Source organism: Myotis myotis, unplaced genomic scaffold (genome assembly GCF_014108235.1).
Source record: "Myotis myotis isolate mMyoMyo1 unplaced genomic scaffold, mMyoMyo1.p scaffold_m19_p_6, whole genome shotgun sequence".
Lineage (NCBI taxonomy): Eukaryota > Metazoa > Chordata > Mammalia > Chiroptera > Vespertilionidae > Myotis > Myotis myotis.
Window position 1 is genome coordinate 21970001 of NW_023416368.1, and position 20495 is coordinate 21990495.

At 48.1% G+C, this 20495-nt stretch overlaps 1 long non-coding RNA gene across 1 annotated transcript in view; it reads right to left on the bottom strand.

Moving 5' to 3' along the window:
* Positions 1–183: 183 nt before the first annotated feature.
* LOC118658877 overlaps positions 184–20495 on the bottom strand; it is a 76026-nt gene continuing 55714 nt past the window's right edge. The window contains exon 3 of the long non-coding RNA XR_004968395.1: positions 184–329. This is a non-coding gene — a long non-coding RNA (uncharacterized LOC118658877). The remainder of the gene's footprint in view (positions 330–20495) is intronic.

Sequence of the window (20495 nt, forward strand, 5' to 3'; positions counted from 1 at the left end):
GTGGGAAGAGATGAGGGGCTTCTGAGGGGAGTCAGAGGGAAATGGCTAAGTCTTTAGATTCCCTGAAAAAGAAAAAGGTGTGCATGTATATGCCTCCTGTTGGACAACTTGCATATATGCATACTCAAGTTTACAAATTTTCCTTTTATAAAGGGTGTGCAGCATACAATTCACAAATAACAATAAAATAGAAATGCTTTTATTGTAAATTTCATATAGGCAATTGGTTCTAAGACAATGGACTCATTGATTTATGTGGAACTCTTGTGTGTAGAGTGGAAAGCATAGTTTTGACATGAATATTGGCTGGTATTTTCATTAGCAAGTACCTGAAAGTGAAACAACAAAGAAGTTAGGAAATCACTCATTTGTCAATGCTATGAGTGATTTTTTTTTTTTTTTTTTTTTTTTTTGCTGTATCTAAAAGAACATTTCCTGTTTGATGTGCTTATCACAATGTAACAGCTATAGACTTGACATAGTTTTAAGCAGAATCAGCATTATTAGCATCACTTTCTTAAGTCTGTACAATTAACAAAGCCATAAATTAAGCCTTGATTTATTTATTTTTTCTGTTTTACTCAATCCCTCCACCCCCCATCCAGCTACCCAACCCCTCTTCCCTGCCACTGATAGTTGTCAGTCTGCTCTCTATCTATGAGTCTCTCCCTATTTGCATTTTAGTTCATTTTGTTCATTAGACTCCACAGATGAGTGAAATCATATGATACTTGTCTTTCTCTGACTGTACTTGAAATCAGGATAATTTTGAAAAACATATTTACAAGAGCTATAAACCCATAGTCACTGACATGTGTTTGGATCCAAGTTTATGAAACTATTTTATAATATACTAGAGGCCTGGTGCACAAAATTTGTGCACTGAGGGGGTGTCCCTCAGCCCAGCCTGCACCCTCTCTAATCTGGGACCCCTTTGACATCCCTCTCACAATCCAGGACTGCTGGCTCCTAACCACTCCCCTGCCAGCATGATTGGCACCTAACTGATCCCCTGCCAGCTTGATCACCCCCAACTGCCCTCCCCTGCAGGCCTGGTTGCCCCCAACTGCCATCCCCTGCCAGCCACCTTGTGGCAATGTGGGGGTGGCCATCTTGTGACAACAGGGGGGCAGCCATCTTCTGATTATTTGAGGGTGGCCATCTTGTGATGACGTGGGGGTGGCCATCTTGTGACATGAGGGCGTGAGGGTCAATTTGCATATTACCTCTTTATTATATAGGATTTTAAAAAACTCAACTTCATTGTTTTACTTCCAGTGCAAACCTTTGCAAATCCAATAGGAAAAATATCCTAACTTCAGAATTTAATTTTAAGGCCTTTAAAATAAAACCAGCTATTTGAAAACCTTTGTTAAGAAAGTGGGCTTTGGGAGAGCAGATACTCCCATCGAGGGTAGGATCTTTGAAAGTTATTTTCATTTCCATGGAAAAAGGAGAAAGATACTTTGTTACCTGTTTTTCATAAAATCCAGTTGGTTTTCTTGAACCTCCCACCATGTAACTCCTAGAGTGCCAAGGTTTATTACCTGGTGGGGCTGGAAGAAATCAGCCTCATCTCTAAGATGCAGAAAGGATACTAGGCCAGTGAGCTCCGTCCCCTAGTGGGCATGCACAACTTGGCCCCTGGCAGAGGCAGGTGCAGCAGTAGGCTCAGGTCTCGCTTGTGGGCATTGGGGAGTGGCAGAGGTGGAGACGGGCTCACCTCTGGGTGCACCCAGTGTAAAAACTGACTCTAGACCACAGAGTGGAGATTTTAGATGACAAAACCCATGATCTAAAGAACTCCTCAGTTTGGGGATGAGGTCTGGAGTGAGGATGTGATTTGGCGAGCTTCACACACAGTGTGGAAGTGACCAGACCTTCATTCACCTAAGTCTTTATCTCACAATTCTCCCCAAATCACTCCACCTCCATCCCTGTCAGGTTCCCCTTAGTTTCTGCAGTGGTTCCTGGCATCCAGTTACTTCAGTGCTCCTAGAGCAGCGGTTCTCAATCTGTGGATCGCGACCCCTTTGGCGGTCGAACGACCCTTTCACAGGGGTCGCCTAAGACCGTGGTCGGCAAACTGCGGCTCGCAAGCCACATGTGGCTGTTTGGCCCCTTGAGTGTGGCTCTTCCACAACATACCACGTGTGGGTGCTCATGTACACTGTGATTGAAACTTTGTGGCCCATGCGTAGAAGTCAGTATCTTGTGGAAGAGCCATACTCAAGGGGCCAAAGAGCTGCATGTGGCTTGCGAGCCGCAGTTTGCCAATTACTGGCCTAAGACCATCCTGCGTATCAGATATTTACATTACGATTCATAACAGTAGCAACATTACAGTTATGAAGTAACAATGAAAATAATTTTATGGTTGGGTCACAACATGAGGAACTGTATTTAAAGGGCCAGAAGGTTGAAAACCACTGTCCTAGAGGGAGGCTCTGAGGAAAGGGCCATAAATTAGCCTGAGACCATGGATGTCACAGGTCTGTACTGGGACAGGGCTAAGAGCTTGAGGCCCAGTCTGATCTCTCCCTGAATAAGCCATAGGAGGGTTTCAACTTAGACAAATAACCCCACATTATTTATGCACTTACAAATCATGATTAGATTCCTTCTATGAGCCTATCACTGCCCCAGGCTCTAGGAATACACCAAGGAACAAAACTCCCAAGTCCCTGACCTCCAGGAATTCAGAATCCAGGAGAATATTCCTGGACATTCCCAATGGTGGCAGGTGGAACCAATCTTTGTTGAGAACAAAGATGGTTGGCAATTATGAATTGTTTCCTCCATGCAGATGAGTTAAAATAATTAAGATTTCATTTCAATTAAATTCAGAAGCATTTGCTTCACATGTTTCTTCTAAAAAGTGAGACTAATAACATGATTATGGAATGGATCTAAAACCAAGAATTTCAAATTAGAGAATTAAGCCTAATGAATTCCCATGAAAGAGATGAGTTACTGAGTTAATCCTTCATTTTCCAAAAATCATTTCATGAACAATAGCTCCTTGGCATGGAACTGGACTCTTTGAAAACTCTGCCTCTCCTCAGAATTCTTGATATGACCTCATCTTAGTGCATTGTTAAATAATCTCAACCCTTTGGGTGTAACTGATTTAGCAAGTTAACACTTGGTACTGTTTAGACAACGGGTGCCTTAGAGGAGCAAGACGGAGCAGGACCAGGCGATTACGGCATGGGAATGGGATTCAGGCCCCTCTTGTCTGGGTGCCTGAGCCATTCTTGCCCTCCGATTTGGCTCATGAAACCTCCACGTCACCCAAACAAATGGCTTAAAAATTTGTCAAAGAAGATACCTGTCATTAAGTCAAACCTGTTGTAAGCATAAATCATTTGACTAAAGCCCATTTTCCTAACCATCATTCGGTAATCATTTATTAAGGACTTCTATGTGCCAGGCACTATGTGGTAATATGGCTAATAGAGGCCCATACCCTGGCAGATTTAGCTTTCAGTGGGGCAGACACACACACACACACACACACACACACACACACACACACACACACACACACACACAATGCATGAAGGTGGGAGTAAGGAAAGTAAGATGGACATGTGATGGGGAGTGTTTGAGGGCTACTTTGAGCTGTCTGATTATTCCATTATGGTGGGGACTGTCCTAAAGTTTGGTTGTGTCTGATCACTGTTCAAACCAGCCGTTAGAAGGAGGTTGTGTAGGCTAATGAGCACACTGGGCACAGGGTCAGCAGTTCTGAATTCTCGAGCTGGCTGTGCAACTAGTAACTTTGTGTGGCCTTGGCCTTTCAGGGGCTCCGTTCCTATCATTAACAGCTAGGACTTGGTGGAAGGTCATGGAGTTTCTTTTAGTTCTAACATTTAAGAATCACTCAGCCCATGCTGTGAGGTTTTAAGAACACCTGAGCTTGATAAGGTTGCCTGTTTAATCTCAGTAGTCATGTCTGTGTTCTTATTAATACCTAATGTTTCATTGCTTTATGATTCCAGAGCTCTTTCTGATACATTGTTCTTTTCATCCTCACAAAACCTTGTAGAGATGAAGAACTGAGGGTTACAGCAGCTAAGCAACATAGCCAGTTTCACATGGGTTGATTGATGAGGGTTGGATCAAAACACTGCTACTCAAATAAAAAAGAATTCCTTCCTTTTTTTCTTTTTAATCCTCACCCGAGGATATTTTTCCATTGATTTAGAGAGAATGGAAGAGAGCAGGAAAGACAGAGAGAAATATCAATGTGAGAGAAACACATTGGTTGCCTCCTGCATGAGCCCTGACCAGGGAGGAGCCTGCAACTAAGGTACGTACCCTTGACCAGAATCAAACCTGGGATCCTTCAGTCTCCAGGCCGATGCTCTATCCACTGAGCAAAACTGGCTAGGGCAAGAGTTCTTTCCTTTTTAAGGCTGAATACTATTCCATTGTGTGTTTATATATATATAGCCTCACACCGTTGTCATTCATTTGTCAGCAGATACTTAGGTTGCTCCTAGATCTTAGCTATTGTGAATAATGCTGCAAAAAAAATATTCTACCATTTGCAGCAACATGGGAGGACATTATGCTAAATGAAATAAGCCAGACACAGAAAGACAAATACTGCATGATGTCACTTATATGTGGAACCTAAGAAACGTCGAACTTTTAAAAGCAGAGAGAACAGTGGTTGCCAGGAGCAGGGGAGGGGAATGAGGAAATATTGATCAAAGGGTTTCAGATATGAAGGATGAATAAGTTTTGGAGACTCAGTGTACAGCATGGTGACTATGATTAACAATACTGTATTGCATACTTGAAATTTGCTAAGAGAATAAACCTTAATTTTTTACTGTATGTAAATCATATCTTCATAACCTGACTGCCTCAAAAAAGTATTAATTTCTATTTGCATCTTTTGATTTTAAAATTTTTTGAGTGAATAATTTTCTGTCAAAAAAACACCCATTGTTTTTTTCCCCCTCTATCTCACCTGAGGATATGTTGTTGTTTTTTAATTGATAGAGAGAGAGATAAACAAAACATCAATGAGAGAGAGAGAGAAACATTGATCGGTTGCCTCCAGTACACACTCCAACTTAGGATGGAACCTGCAACCTGGGTATGTGCCCTAACCAGGAATTGAACCCGAAACCTTTTGGTGTATGGGAGGATGCTCCAACCACCTGAGTCACCTGGTCAGGGCAAAACACATTCCTTCTTCTTATGCACCATCTACTTTCTGAAGATGCAAATGAGCTCAAAATGAATAATAGTTCCATCGAGAAGAATTGTCATTAACCAGATCAGCTTGTCCAAGTCTGGGAACCATGACAAATAGTTTAGAAAGAATCAACTAGTAACCTTTCATTGCTTAGTCCTTAGGACTCACTTCCTCTTCTCTGTTTTGTAAACTTAAAATGCTGCCTCTGTAATCCCTCATGCTTTCAGCATCAGTACTCCTTTTGACCATATAAGGACTGCAAACTGAGGTCAGAGAGGTGAGTAGAACACGGAGTGTGCAAGATCCCCCAGGAAGTAGACACTTCCCTAGGAGTGTAAGTCATTTGAGGGCAGGTACCAGGAATCCGGTTACTGACGGCACCAACCTGGGTTCTCTGAGGGCAGGGAGACCCACTAAACCGCTAAGTAAATATGGATATTTACCTTTTGGGGTCACAGGCTGACGAATTCCTTCCCATACCCCAACCTGAAAGACCGAGCAAGCCTTTGGAAGAATATGAAGCACTGCCCCGTCCAGATGAGGCAGAGGACTGAGTCAGGGGTTACTTCTTAGTCAAAGGGATGCACCAATTACGCATCTTCTCTGTTTCCCCGCATACCTTCCTCGTGCATCATGAGCCCAGATAAAAGCCCAGGGTTCTTCCCATTCGAGTGCTTTCGGCAGTCACTACCTGCCCACTGGCGTTGGCATGTGTGTGCAGGTCCTTGGGACTGTGAAAATGAGAAGATGAAATCTAAACTGGCTTAATAATAACAATTAAAAAAAGAGAGAGAATGTGTTAACCTCTTCCCCTCTTCCCTCCCTCCCTCCCACCCCTCTGAGATCTGTCAGTCTGTTCCATGCCTCCAAGCCTCTGGACCTATTTTGTTTGTCAGATTATTATGTTCATTAGATTCCACGTATAAGTGAGATCATAGAGACTAACCAAAGGCCTCATACACATATATGCATAAGCAGTGGTCACAGACACTAGTGTGGTGAAGGCCTGGGGTAGGGCAAGGGCTGGGAGGAAGTGGGTAAAGTGGGGAGGGGGGAGTTGGGAGACATCTGCCAACAGTCAAATAACATACAGACCATAAACAGTCTGAATAATAAAGTGGGGGGAAAAGATTTACCTGTGTTTCAAATTTAACAACAACAACAACAAAATGTGTCGGCTCATGTGACTTAGAAACCCGGCCGGTACCAGAGCAGGCTGCCTGTCCCTTGCAGGTGTCGCCACCTCCCGCCTCTGCTTCCCTCCTTCCTGAGCTTCGCACAGTTTCAGTGCAGTGACTGCCGTTCCAGCTCTCACAGTCCTCCTCCCGGGTCTGATTGTGACAGCAGAGGGAGCAGCTCATTTCCCAATGCTCTGCACAAAAGGGCTGGGCCTGATGACTGCGGGGTAGACTCCACTGTGACCCAGGGCCGCAGCAGGTGGACTGCGGACAGCAGGGAACTCCCAGCGAGGAAAGTAGTGCTGTTACTGGAAGGGGAGTGTTCACGTCAGTGAGATGAAACCAGTGTTGGTTACCTCATCTAACGTCGAATTACTGAGCAGTTTAGCTCCCAGGCATGCTTCAGAGGGGAGGGGGAAGGGAGCTACATTTGGTTCTTGTGACATCCAGCTGGGTAAACTGAGTCCAGGGGTTCAGCGCCTGCATCTGAGAGGCTGTTCCCATTCCAGTGAGTGTGTTTTCTGGTGCCCCTTGCTCTCTGCCTCTTGCGGGCCAGACTCCAATCAGGACCTGGCCTGTCCCTCCACCACCGTATTCCAGGTCATGGTCATCTTCAGGGCCCAGGTAACCTTTAGCAGAGACAAGATGGGAGCTTCTCAAAAAGGTAAGTGGCGATTTTTTAAAAAGGAAACTAATGAAAAAATTAAAGTAAAATGCAGAACTCACAATGCCCTAACAGGACATACGGTGTAGAGCATGTAGTTTCATTCAAATTAAGTGCAGCCTGGAATCCAAAGAATATTTTGTGTATATATAACCAAACTCTATGACATGCCCACCCCCCCCCCCTAAAAAACTTGTAGCATTCAATACACTCTGTTTTGCATTTTGTGTTTTTCACTGGAGGCCTTACCTTGGAAAACTTTCCATATGAGTATCTAATGAGCATCTTCACTCTCTTTACAGAAATTTTGATGGTTTCCAATACTTTGCTTATTATAAACAACACTGCAACAACGACCTTTATACATATGTCATTTCATGTGCTTGTGATTATATGTGTAAGATAAATTCCACAAAAATGCAGTAGCAGAACCCTAAGGGAATCCTATTGTTGGTTCAGTAGATGCTGCTGACTCAAGGAGACTCTCACCATACCTGAGAGGCCTCTTTCCTAAGGTCCTCACCACTCAGCCTGCAGCCAAGTGTTATGTCTTTGCGTCTTTGATAGTGATGGGATGGCATCTCAGTGTTTTTCAGTTCAAACTATAGAAATATAAACATTGCCCTGGCTAGTTTGGCTCAGTGGATAGAGCGTCGGCCTGCAGACTGAAGGGTCCCAGGTTCGATTCTGGTCAAGGGCATGTACCTTGGTTTGGGGCACATCCCCTGTAGGGGGTGTGCAGGAGGCAGCTGATCGATGCTTCTCTCTCATCGATGTTTCTAACTCTCTATCCCTCTCCCTTCCTCTCTGTGAAAAATCAATAAAATATATTTTAAAAAAAGAAATATAAACATTAATAACTGACTCTTCCTTCTTGATGTCTCCTGAATTCCATTTCCAGGCTAATTTCCATCATCACTCGGATGATAGTGACCTCATTAGATATATTCGCACCTTGTCTTCACTCAAAACACACCATTGAGATTAAAAACACATAGCTCTGCCTCATTCCTTCATACAGCAGGTATTTCCTGAGTATTTATCAGGTTTTAGGCCCTGGAGAGAAAGCCCTAAACAAGACGGACACATTCCCTGTCTCATGGGGCTTATATTCTGATGGGGAAGACATTTAGAAATGGATGAACTACCATTGAAAAGAATGTAAGTGCCCTGAAGTGTAACACAGGGTAAATGGTAGAGGGGCCTCGAGTGGGAACAGAATGGCCTGCCCACCGCTCCCCCCCTTCCCCCCCCCCCCCCCCAAAAATGTTATGAGCAGACAGTACTCATTCACTATTAATAGTAGCAATTTGTTATTTATTAGTTTTGGCCTGAGTTGGCCTGTTGCTTTGGTATTATGTAGCAGAACTTTAATGTCACCATTAAAACTACCCCAGAGGTGCTTGAACTTGAGGCAAAAAAAGGCACTTCAGTTCCTCTATGGGCCGGTGCTCAAAATCCAAATGTCCGCCCAATTCCCAAGGACACAAGCCAGGACTCAGTTAAGGGAAAATCATCTCCTCCTTTCACCAATCTCAATAAACAGCTCAGTGTCTGCCGTAAGTCTAGAAAATCTTGTTTGGACTTGGGATCTAGCCCAGTTAGGTGGTACCCAGAGGACCAGATGTTCAGAGGACTGGGCCAAGGGGGCTGTGTTTCCGGTTCCTGATCCCTGTGTCCGTGACTTTGGACTAGCCTTGGTGGGAGACCTAAAGGCTCTGGCCAGGTAGCTTGAGTCACAGCATTGAGTCAACTTGCTGCTGTTCTGACTCTGACCTTGGCCTTGAGCCATGGTTTCCCCTTCAGAAGCCAACAGATCCCCACCTTGGACTTCAGTTCTGACATGTATTGCCTCTGTATTTAGGTCCCAGTGTCTCCCAAATGGGGACCTCACTTAGCTCCCACTCATCTCTCTGTGAGGCCCTGGTCCTGTTACCTGCTCTGGTCATTGTCAGCCATCAGGTATACTGTTCTATGTCCCGGAGGCCCAGGCAGTACCTGTCTCCACCTCATCTCGCTGGACGTTTTACCAGGTTGCTCTTTTTCTGGGTAGCACCCACCACTGCACTTCCTTAACTGTCCTTCCACCACCGTCAGCTGCTCCCAACCGAGGGGCTTCCACCTTCCTCTGCTCGGGCCCAGGCCATGGCCAGAGAAAGGCTGGATGAGGGAAGTGGCTTCCAACTAACATTTTCTGGACTCTGTGATTCAGTCTCCCCATTTCTATTTTCTGTGCAGCCCGGAAGATGAAGTGGCTTGCTAAGGTCACACCGTGAAACTGGCAGAATGCAGTCTTTAGAATATGTTGCCCCCAAATAGAATGTGACTTCTACCCTTGAGAAGGTAAAGGCCTTCGCTGCCGAGTGTCACTCCTGTGTCCTCAGTGTATAGCGCAAGGCCCAGCACATTGTGGGAACCTGATCAATAGTGGTGAACAGATGAACAAGTCTTGCCTAGGACCTGTTTTGGAGCCAGTCTCTCTGCCCTTAGCTCTGGGAACAGGGCCAAGATAAGGCTGACTGATGTGGTTCCTTCTCTTACGGAGCTTAGAGATAAACAAAGACTTAGACCTGAAGCAAATTATCATGGGAGGTTGATGAAATAATTACAACTATCTGGCTCTTTACAGACAAGAGGATGGGAGCTAGGCAAGCCTCGGAGCTGCCCACTGGAGGGAGGTGGGCCAACCCTAAGCCCACCTGTTCCTTCCTGATGTCTTGTTTCAGAGAGTTGGGCTCTGTCATCTCGGCTAAGGGTGAGGCCAAGGCCTGCTTGAGGGAAGGCAGTGACCTCAGTTTCTAAGAGGCAGGAGCCCTGCCAGACTGTGTCACACCTATAGTGGGGCTGTCTCTTCCTGGAGTCCTGGGCCAGGCAGGGTTGGGCCAGGTAGAAAGGCTCCACCCATCAGCTATATACTGTGTTCTCTAAGCACCCCGCTACTCCTGCCCCCACCTCCCCCCCCCGACCTCTGCACTGTCAGGCTCTGTACAGGATGTTCTTTCTGCCTGGGGTGGCCATTTCTGCCTTTCATTCCCTGTCAAAATCCTTTCCACCCTTCAAGGTGGTTTAAATACCACCTCCTTCAGGGAGTCTGCCCTGATTACCACCCCTATGTCCTCATCCAGGAGGAAGTGATGGCTCTATCTTCTGGCCTCACATAGTGCTCAGTCTCTCCCTCCCTTATTGCAAAGACAGAAGCAAATTATGGGTTCCTTGGGGTGTGTTAGAGCATTCATCCATTCATTCCCCAACTGCTTATTGAACACCTACTATGGGCCAGGGGTTGTAGTCAAGGTCTCTGCTTTCATAAAATTTGCTTTCTGATAGGAGAATCAGAAAAAAAAAAAGCAAGTAAACAAATGAAATATTTTCAGGTTGATAAAGGCTAATGAAAAGCACGATAAAGGGTTTTGGGTGGGGTGTGCGTACAACAGGTTAGACGGGTCCATCGGGGACAGCTGCTGAGGAGGTGAAATGTGAGCTGAGTTATGAATGACGAGAAGCAGCCAGCTATGGGAAGAGCTGGAAGAAGGGCATTCCAGGTCGCGGGGAGGACAGGTGCCAAGACCCCGAGGCAAGAAAAAGCTTAGTGTGTTAGAGAAGCAAGAAGAAGCCTAGTGTTGTGGACATGGGTGTGTGTGTGCAGGGGGTGTGGGAAGAAGGAGGGACGAGAGAGGTGGCAGGACCCAGGTCAGATCCGGCTTTGTGGGCCATGGTGAGCCTCGTGGGGTTTCCTAGACCTAAAAAGCCCCTGGGCAGTGTCAGGCAGGGGAGAGGTGAGGACTGACTTGAGGTTCATTCATTCATTCATTCATTCACTCAGGGATGACTCATGCCTCCCTGTGACAGAGCGTTTGGTGCTGAGAACACGGGGAGAACTGGAGATGCTGTCTGCCCTCTGGATGTGTTTGTGGAGTGGAGGTGCCTCTCCTGAATTCATTCCACCTGCAAGGTCTGCCTTTCCTCCTTGCTGATTCACTTATCTGATGTCAGGTTCCTCGCGAGAGAGTGAGCTGTGAGCCCGGCTGCGCTACTGGGAGCGTGTTAGAAATGCAGACCCCGGGCCCACTCAGACCCACCGGATCAGAGTCTGAACCCCAGCTGATGTGTAGTCCCATGAAAGCTGGAGGAGGACTGGCCCAGAAGCAATCAAGTTGGTAACAGACTCTTACTAACCAAGCGGAGAAGGCAGTAATGAGTCAGACACCAGCTCAACAATGCACAGCGGGGGTTAGTAACCGCTTACATCACTGCTTCTCCAAACTGAAGTGCATACACGTGTCCTGGGATTCTTGTTACAATGCGGCTTCTGGCTCGGGGAGTTCGGAGAGGGGCCCGAGCTCTGCGTTTCTAACAAGCTTTACGGTGACGTGTTCGCCGCTGGCCACAGAGGACAGAGCCTCGCCCGACACTCACACGGTGGCCCACTCGATTTCCATGATCACACCTGCTGTGAGATGTTCATTTACATTATGTGGATCAGGAAACAATTTACAGCGCTGAAAACTGAGCTGTGGAACCTCGGCTTGTTTTTCTCACCTGCAAAGCGAGGCTGACGATATTACTGCCTGCGTTAGAGAATTTCTTGGAAGAGTAAATAAAACAAAATGTGTGTCATGTACTCAGCATAATGTTTGGCACACAGCAAGGGCTCGATATTTGGCAGCTTTTAAAATGTTTCTGGAACTTAAGTCCAGCTTTTCTGATTCCAAAGCGGGGGTTCTTCCTACCAGGTTGGTAGAAACCAGTGAGGTTGGCCCAGCTGGAAGAAGGGGTGAGCAATGAAATACTGAGTAAGAACTGAATGTGAATGGAATCGGCAGGTGGATTCCTAAGGACGCGTGACAAGCTCACATCCTCCCTCTGAGGATATTTGTGTGTTTGGAGCTGGTGACCCCTGAGAAGCTCCCCCTCTTCAGCCTGTGCTTTCTCCTCCTCTGGACCACATGCTCACAGCCTGTTCTGACAAGAGCCATGACCTCCAAACGATCACAGTTCAATTGCAGCCATCTCAGCACCTGTCCTATGCCAGGCGTGGCTTCCCCGTCGCCATTGAAATCAAGAGGCCGTCTCCGAGAGCAGGTCATGGCTCCTTCAGGCTTAGTTGATGAGTGACTATCACTGTCCCAGAGGAAAAAAACACACAACAAAACTCTTGAGGTTGATATCCACAGATTATGACCACAGGGTCCCTGCCTGCTTTCTCAGTCTCCATTTGGATCCCTTCGCCCCGTCCGCCCACCGCCTGCTCACTCCCGTCATTCCCCTAATGCTTCATGTCTTTGTTTAGGAAATGCTCACCTGCATACCTGGTCTCCTGGCAACCTCCTAAAGTCACGTCCTTGGCACGTATGATCTGTGCCAAGACTGTTGTAGATACTGAGAACACAGCGATGAAGGCAAGGTTCACCGTCCCTGCCCTCGTGGAGATGACATCTTATTTGGGGGAAACAGACAATATGCAACACACAAATAAATAAGCAAGGTACTGCCAGATGGTGGCCATGCATGCAGGAGGAAAGGGGTGACTGACAGAGACTGCAGGGCAGCTGCGGGAAATGATGAGATGGTTGGGGAAGAACTCCTGGGGAGGGCGTGCAGCTGTGCTGACTGATGTTGAGGGGCTGGCCAGGTGGGGAGATGGGCAAAGTTCATTCCAGACAGGAAGGAAGAGAGGACAACCAGGAACAGAATGAAGGGCAGGAGGCCAAGGAGAGGGAGGAGGGCTGGAGAGCTGTGAGCTGAGCTGGAGAGGCCAACAGGGGGCACCACACTGACCCCCTGCCACCCCACAGTGCTTTCCGTGTTGGGGTGTAATCTGGGCACCAGGGACCGGGCTTTTTCGTGCCTGTAGTCTCAGAACAGAACCTGGCTTGTAGTCAAGACTCCCTAAGTGTTGATCGAATGGGCCAATTTGAGACAGAGATGGAGAGTGTGGGGATGGAGTCGGGTGATGCAGCTCGTCCAAGGCAGTCTTTGCAGAGTCAGCGCCCTCAGTACAGGTTTCCCCACTAATTCTGGTGGTACCCGGGCCGATGACCCAACACAAAAACAGCTGCAGGAGCAGCCCTGCCTCCGGTTGAGAGAAACAGATCACCTCTCGGTGTTCTGAAAAGGAACGTGAGCGGTTGATCAAGATCCAATCAATTTCAAAATAGAAACTGGAACTGAGTACAAATGGCCTGAGAGGAAGAAGAGAGACACGGCCTCCCCAAGAAACCAAACAGGAGGGCAGACGATGAGCACTGGCAGAGAGGGGATCTGACAGCCGCAGTCGCTGGAGGGAAGTGAGGCCCAACCCGGAGCAGCGCCAGGAGCAGGGTCTGAGTCGCCCTGAATGAACTAGCCACACTTGGCCTTCCCTGCCCACCCAGTGAAAACCATTCCCTCAAATCCTGTTCTATTTCAGGAAACGGCTGCTGCGGCATAGGAAGTCCTGCACTTTCCACATTAGGACCAAGAGTCAGGTCTGGGCCGTGGGTGCTCACACGGCGGGTGCCTCGGCCTATTGTGCTGCTCACATAATAAGCTGGGTACAGTGTACCCTGGGGGTTAAGCAGGCTTCCTTTCCAGGCAGGGAAAGGCTGAACTCCAGCCTTGTCACCATAAAACATGGGTTTCAGTCCCTCAAGGAGCCTTAAACTATTCCTGTTCCCCATCCAAAGGAAAGAGGGAACATCGGCCAGATTCCATGACCTGTCATGTCCCTTTCGCTCCCTCCTGTCCTGGGAGAGAAACTTTGAAAGCCCGGCCTCACCTTCCCAGAGAAGCCACAGGCGCGAGGGTCCGGATGCACCTTCTTTGCAGGCTGACTGTTTCTGTAACTACCCTGGGCCGCTGCTGAACCCTGCTCTGGGGAAGATTGGGGGCAGGCCAATGGCAGGTGACCTCGGTGGGGAGAGCACTTTTCCCTCCTCTCTGTCCTGGTCTGATGGAAGTGTTACAGTCACTAGGCAGTGAGGGCCACTGAGTCCAGATGCCCACACCTGAGAGTTTTTATAGGACAAAGAGTCTTTATGGGGTGGGGCTGGGTGTCCCCCTGATTCCCTTATTGTAGCAGGTTATCTAAGGATCCTATTTAAGTTCTCGGATGTTCAGTAGTCTCTACAAACTTTCTAGGTTTTATTTGGGATCTTAGTAGATATTTCTATTGCAAGAACTTCTATAGCACATGGACAAGGAGTGGTTGGAGAAAGCAGGAAAAAAATGAAACATTTTGAGCTGGGCTGGTGAGAGGGATCCCCGTTCTGCCAGTTTGGGAAGGATTTCGGTTTATTCTTGATCCAAAATAAAGTGGATCAAGACTGGTCTTCAGTCACGGTGAAGAGCAAATTTAAGACTTTCCAGGGGTGCTGGTTTAAGGCTCTGCGGCCCAGTCTCACCGAACACACTTCGGGGTGGGTACCGGCTGTGCTTTCACTTGCTGTGTGCCCTCGGACAAGTCGCCACCTGTTTCTGGGCCCCAGCTTCCTCTGGAAAAGGAGAGGGTTGGGTTGGATCATGATTTCTTTAAACCTGTGACTAATTATCACAACATTAAAAACAATTAAATCACAGAGTAGAAAATTGGGCACAGTTTAATCCTCCCGATTAAGGACAGGTGAACGTCTCCGAGTGGCGTTAATCTAACTCCTTTAAACACCTCGTCTTACTTTTTTACAGCAGTGGTTCTCAACCTTGGCTGCACATTAGAATCACCTGGGAATCTTTTTAAAATCCTGATTTCTGGGACTCATCCTCTGGAAATTCTGTTTCTTTGTTACTAATGTTGTGGCCCCACCCCATAACAAAGAAACAGAATTTCCGGAGGATGAGGCCCAGAAATCAGGATTTAAAAAAGATTCCCAGGTGATTCTAATGTGCAGCCAAGGTTGAGAACCACTGTTTTATAGCATGAGAGCAGACTCCAGGCTCAGCTCTCCTTAGATGGTCTGTCTCTACCGAGATAAGGATTTAATCAGATTGTTTTGTTTTCATTTTATTTATTCTTGTGGTTACCTTTCTATGACAGGTCATCCTGGTTTCCCATTTATGGCAGTGATATAGTGTATTTTCTTACATGTGTGTCTGTAGATGAGAACATCTAAAGAAACCTATGAAGGTGGTATTGGCGTATGGCAAAACTGTGAGGTCAGTACATGCACGCTGGGAAACCCTGGTCTGGATGACCTGCAAGTATGGCTGTGGTGTTGTTTTTTTTTGTTTGTTTGTTTGTTTTTTTACATAAAATAATTGGCTCTTGACATCTTAAATCCTCCCTGAAGAAAGGAAAAGTTTAAATAATGAATGACTACATCAATTTACCTTTTACTTTCAGTTTTCCTTGTTTCCAAATCTCATTGGCTCTTTGCTTGGAGTATTTTTAAATTGATTGGCTGTTTGCTTCAAATTATGTATTTAAAAGGTTTTGGCGCGGCCTCCAGGCCTGGTGTGTGTGCTGGCTGGAGTCTGGGCGCGCCACCAAGCCGCTTTGGCTGGGTGACAGTTCAAACACAGCCAAACAGCTGGTCCTGCCGGGAGAGTCATCGGTGGGCAGATCCCACAGACACAGAGTCCTGGGCCCTGTGGGGGATCTGAGGGGCTGTGTGGCGAACTCAGGTCCAAGGGAGGCCATCGGACTCAGGGGAGCCATCGCTGATCCCCCCCACCCCACCTCCACTTTCTACTTCCTCCTCCCCAGGCGCTGTCGTGGGCTCTGACTTCAGTGCTCACTGGGCGCTGCTGCCTCTGGAACTGGAGTCAGCGGGTCAGGAAGACTGGGCTTTCTCATCGGTCCGCCTCACACTGCAGGCGAAGGCTTGACTTCCGCGGGGAGGGACCGAGGATTTGAGACCCTTTCAGGCAGGGCCATGCCTGCCCCTCAGCCCAATTCCAGCCACGTGATTTCATTTATTAGCTTTTTCTGAGGGCAACAGAGCATCACGGGCAAGGTAAACGGGAGCAGATTAGTGCACTGTACTGAAAACTTCCCAGTTGCTCCAGCAGCACAAATAGTAGTTACTACAGAAAGAATAGAGCGAGAGACTCCGCAGGGCTGCTGCGGTGATGAGCGGAATCAGCGTGGAGAGAGCACCACAGCTGTGTCCACTCATCGGCGGCCCTCTGTGAACAATAGCAGGATCCCTGTTCAACACCTCCCGCTGGAAGTGGTCCTTGTGGGTCTCAGCATATGTTTGTTGAATGAGCAAATGCTGGAACTGGCCGGCTTAGAGGGAGAAGCTAGAGGTGTCCACGCTGAAGACGTGAGCTGCTGACTTAGGGCCCTGCTGCTCCCATCAAATATCAACATAGAAATGAAAGTGAGCCCAGAGACAAGCTTCAGGTCTGCACCATCAGCCCGGCCGATGGCCGCCAGGCAGGGGGGCTTTGAGGGGCCAGACCACTGCAGAATGGCTTGCTATTTACCCTCCCTTTCCACACAATTGATTTTAAAGTTAGAATATGCCTCCAATGAAGCCACCAGAGGGTTGCAGCAGCCCTGTAATAGGCGGTAGCTGTGAGCAGGGGAGCAGGTGGGCGTGTCCTCCCTGGCAAAGGCTTCGAGAGTTTTTGAGGTTTGGCAGGAAGATCCAAGGAGTCTGCTCCTGACTCAGCAGAATATTGAGGAGGAGATGAGGCTCTGAGTCTGTCTTCTGTTAAGAGTTTCTGTTTCTCCTCTCCTGACCTCAGGGCGTGATAAAGATAACCTGCCAGACCCAGAACCTCACTCAGACTGATGAGAGGAGAGGAGAGGCAGGCGGCAGGTAGGCCGTGATCAGAAGAATGATGAGAGCAGCATCCACGCGACAGTCTCTGTCTGGCCATCTGGATGTTGCTGGACTCCCAACGGCGTAGGATGTACTTGGGGTCAGTAAACCTCCTAACGTTCCCCAGCCAAACAGTCTCTACATTTGAGGTAGCTTAGGATCAGGGTCTGCAAGGTGCAAGGGTTTGGGTTAGAGGTCACTGCTGGCCAGGCACGCCTTAGAGGGGGTCTAGGTGAGCTACGAGAGGCACTGTTGGCAGTGGAGGGCTTACTGCGTGCCAAGCAGTACATGTAGCCCTTTATGTGGGTCATCCCCGCCAATCCTCCGCCAGCCCCGCGGCGCATGGTCGTAAAGGTCCACTATTTATGGTCCCAGGCAGCGTTCCCACTCCCCGAGAGCCCTGGCTGCCTTTGGGAGTTCTCTAGCTCGGTGTTTATGGCCTCAACAGACCGGTAAATCAGACGTCTTCCTCTCTCGCTACAGTGCTTGAAGGTTTCTTCAAACCACGCTGGTGAGTCAGGGAAGGTTCGGCTGGAACTTCTCCTTTCCAGGGCTTGGAATCCTGAGCTTATCAGTGGAGAGCAAAAATCCTCGGGACTTGATTATAGCTTCATTTCTGGGCAGGGCTGCCAGGTAATGTCTGCTGTCTGCTCTGCACTCATCCTAAACCTTCTCCTCTGCCCCCTTTTGTGAGCTGAGCTGGCCCACACCCTGCAGTCCATTTCCTTTAGCCAGAGCCTTCCAGGGTCCCTGAATTCTGTCTGCAGAGCCCGGGAACCTAACTCTAATGGAACCGAAGCCTCTGTGCCCTCCAGGCCCGAGTTTCGAAGAGGTCGTGCTTCTGACAGTCTGAGAATGTACGATTCTAAAATGATCTGGTTAATGCCTTCTCTGTGTTGAGAGCGGCACAGGGTTCACACCTGCAATTCCAGGCAGCTTGAGCCATCAGCTGAGTCAGCAGTAGGCTGTGTGAGCTCAGCTGACAGCACATCCCTCACTCCCGCTGGCCTCTCCCTGCGGGCTCCACGTGGTAGGTCCTGCCAGCCTCCTCTCTGTGCTCGCCCATAAGACCTGGGGTTCACCATCCCCTGGAACAATGTGCAGACCACACTGGGGAAAGCTGAAATTGAGCGACAAGTTTTTGCCCATCAATGGTCCCTGGGGTGCCCAAGGGTGGTCCAGTCACTAAGCAGTAATGAGCAGAGCCTCCTGGCAGCTTTGAGAAATGCTTCATAACCTACTTGGAGTGTGAAAGTTTAGACATGTTCCCCCATTTCGCCACTAGGCAGATATAAACAGACTAGAGGCCGGTGCACAAAATTTGTGCATGGGAAGAGTCCCTAGATCTGGTTGTCGATCAGGGCCAATCAGGGCCTTCTGGCTGCCTGCGGGGGCCTTCCTTCATTCCACGTCACCCCCTAGTGGTCAGCTCACATTATAGTGAGCGATTGACCTCCTGGTCTCCCAGTCGAACTCCTGAGGGGACAATTTGCATATTAGGCTTTTATATATATAGATATTTATGAATGGTATGGACACACTTTTTTTCCCATTTGAAACTCAGTAAAGCTATTTTTATTTTGAACAAAAATTTAGTCCAATTGTTCCTGAGTTACCCTTTGCCAAATAATATCGCTTCCCTCAAGTGAGCCTATATGCTTCTTCTATATGGGAGCTTTGATCTGGGCACAGTGGCTAGTGCATGAATTTTCAAACATTTTCTTTAGCATTGGAATCAGTTTTTCAATTACAGTTTATGTGGGACTACAGTACACAAAACAGATAAGATGGAGCTGCTCTGTTGAAGTCACCCCTGCCCTGTGGCATCCCTCTCCATCCCCCTACCAGGGTCCCTGAGCCAGCTCTGAGGAGGCACAGAAATTGAGGACAGATTGGAAAACTGCTGAGCCAGCAGTTAATTTGAACAGAATTGGATTCAGTGGATATGGGGTTGGGCAAGGTCTGAGCTAGAAGGCACTGCTCCTCTCTCTCTCCTTCTTTGTTTTGTCCTCTTCCCCTTGCCCATCCCCTCCTGCCGCCCCCCCCCCCCCCCCCTGGTGCCAAGATATGGCTGAAGGTGGTTTGCAGAGAGATGAAAAAAGGCAGAGGTGGAAGATGATGGAGAACTCATCTGGGCAACAGAGTTGCTCCCAGCAAAGTACTTGGGATGCCTCAGATTTACAGGAACTGGTGGGAAGAGTAAAGGAGTCACTGAATAGGTGTGTGAGCAGCTAAAAGACAGCCAAGGAAATGGGCCACATGCTGAGCTGTCTGCTGCCTGGGGCATTTAGGTGGTGCCAGCTTCCTGGGAGCACTGTGGACACAGCAGAAGGGCCTTTGTACCAGCAGGGAAGCTGGTTGAGTTCTTTTGCTGTGTGTCGGTCCTGCTTGCCGTGGTGGACCCTACTCTACGGAATATACTCATTATAGGAGCCTCTGAGTTAGCGTTTGGGGCTGTGGAAGCCAGACACCGGTAAAGTTGAAGTGTATATGGCTCTATGGTTTGCCAAGTGCTTTTGTGCACATGACCTCAAGGTTCCTCTGAGGTGTGCCGGGAAGGTGTGTGTGAGGAAGGTGACACAGAGCCTGATGTCCCAGACACTGCTGATGTCACCACCGTGTAGAGGAAGCAGGGCATGAATGAGGTGGGAAGAGAAACACGGAACAGACAGGCTAATGGCCAGGTATTCTGGGTTTGGGCTCCCACATATGCCCGGCCCCCAGGCAGGATGGTGGTGTTGTGCATTCCATTCCCGATAGGTCAGACTGGCTTTGTGTTAAGTTTCCTGGATCGTGCCACTCAAATGTGTCATGTGTATTTGGTTGTCATAGCACGTTGCTCAAAGAGGATGATCTTTCAGGCCAAAGGTCACATGCTGGCTGCCCGCGCAAGCTGTGCTAGCCCCAGATGAGCTTTGTTTGGTCTGCATCAGGTTTAAAATTTTGAATTGGTTGCTAACGTTTAAAATTTGGAAGCTCTCTGCATTTCTGGTTGTCCTGAGAAAAAGTTTGGAGGATATGACAACATTGGTTTTTGCAACTGCCCAGTTCTGAGTCATGGGTTCATCACAGACCCGAGCCAGCCTGCTTCGCTTCTCTGTATTAACTCCATGGCCCCGTGTGCACTTTGACTTGGAGACCCGTGGCCTAGGCTGCTGTTTTGTGTAACTTGCCATGTGGAATAGGGGTTGGCAAACAATGGCTTGGGGGCCAAATCTGGTCCTTGTCCTGTTTGTATAAATAAAGTTTTATTGGAACACAGCTACATCCATTGTTGACATATGGTCCATGGTTGCTTCCACACTTCACAAAGTGCAGTAGTTGCTAGAGAGACCATATTGTCTGCAATTCCTAAAATATTTGCTCTCCGGCCCTCTGTAGGAAAAACGTTGATTCCTGCTGGAGGCGGTGGCCAGAGGGCTGACTTTTCACCACAAAATGGCCCACCCAAGTGTTTTCTAAATAAACGTTTTTTTTTCCTCTTGGAGGAATTCTACCTCATTTTCATGCTCTCGGGCCTATTTATAACCTGCCCAACTGAGAGGGGAAGTGAGTGACCAATTGTTCCCTGGGCCTGAGTTATTACGAGGTCATACGATGTCAGTTTCGGTGGTCAGGGCGCTCAGGCAGTTGGCTTTCTTTCATGTTTCCCTTGCTGGCCCTGTCCGTGGGGAAATACCTGGACTTATTGG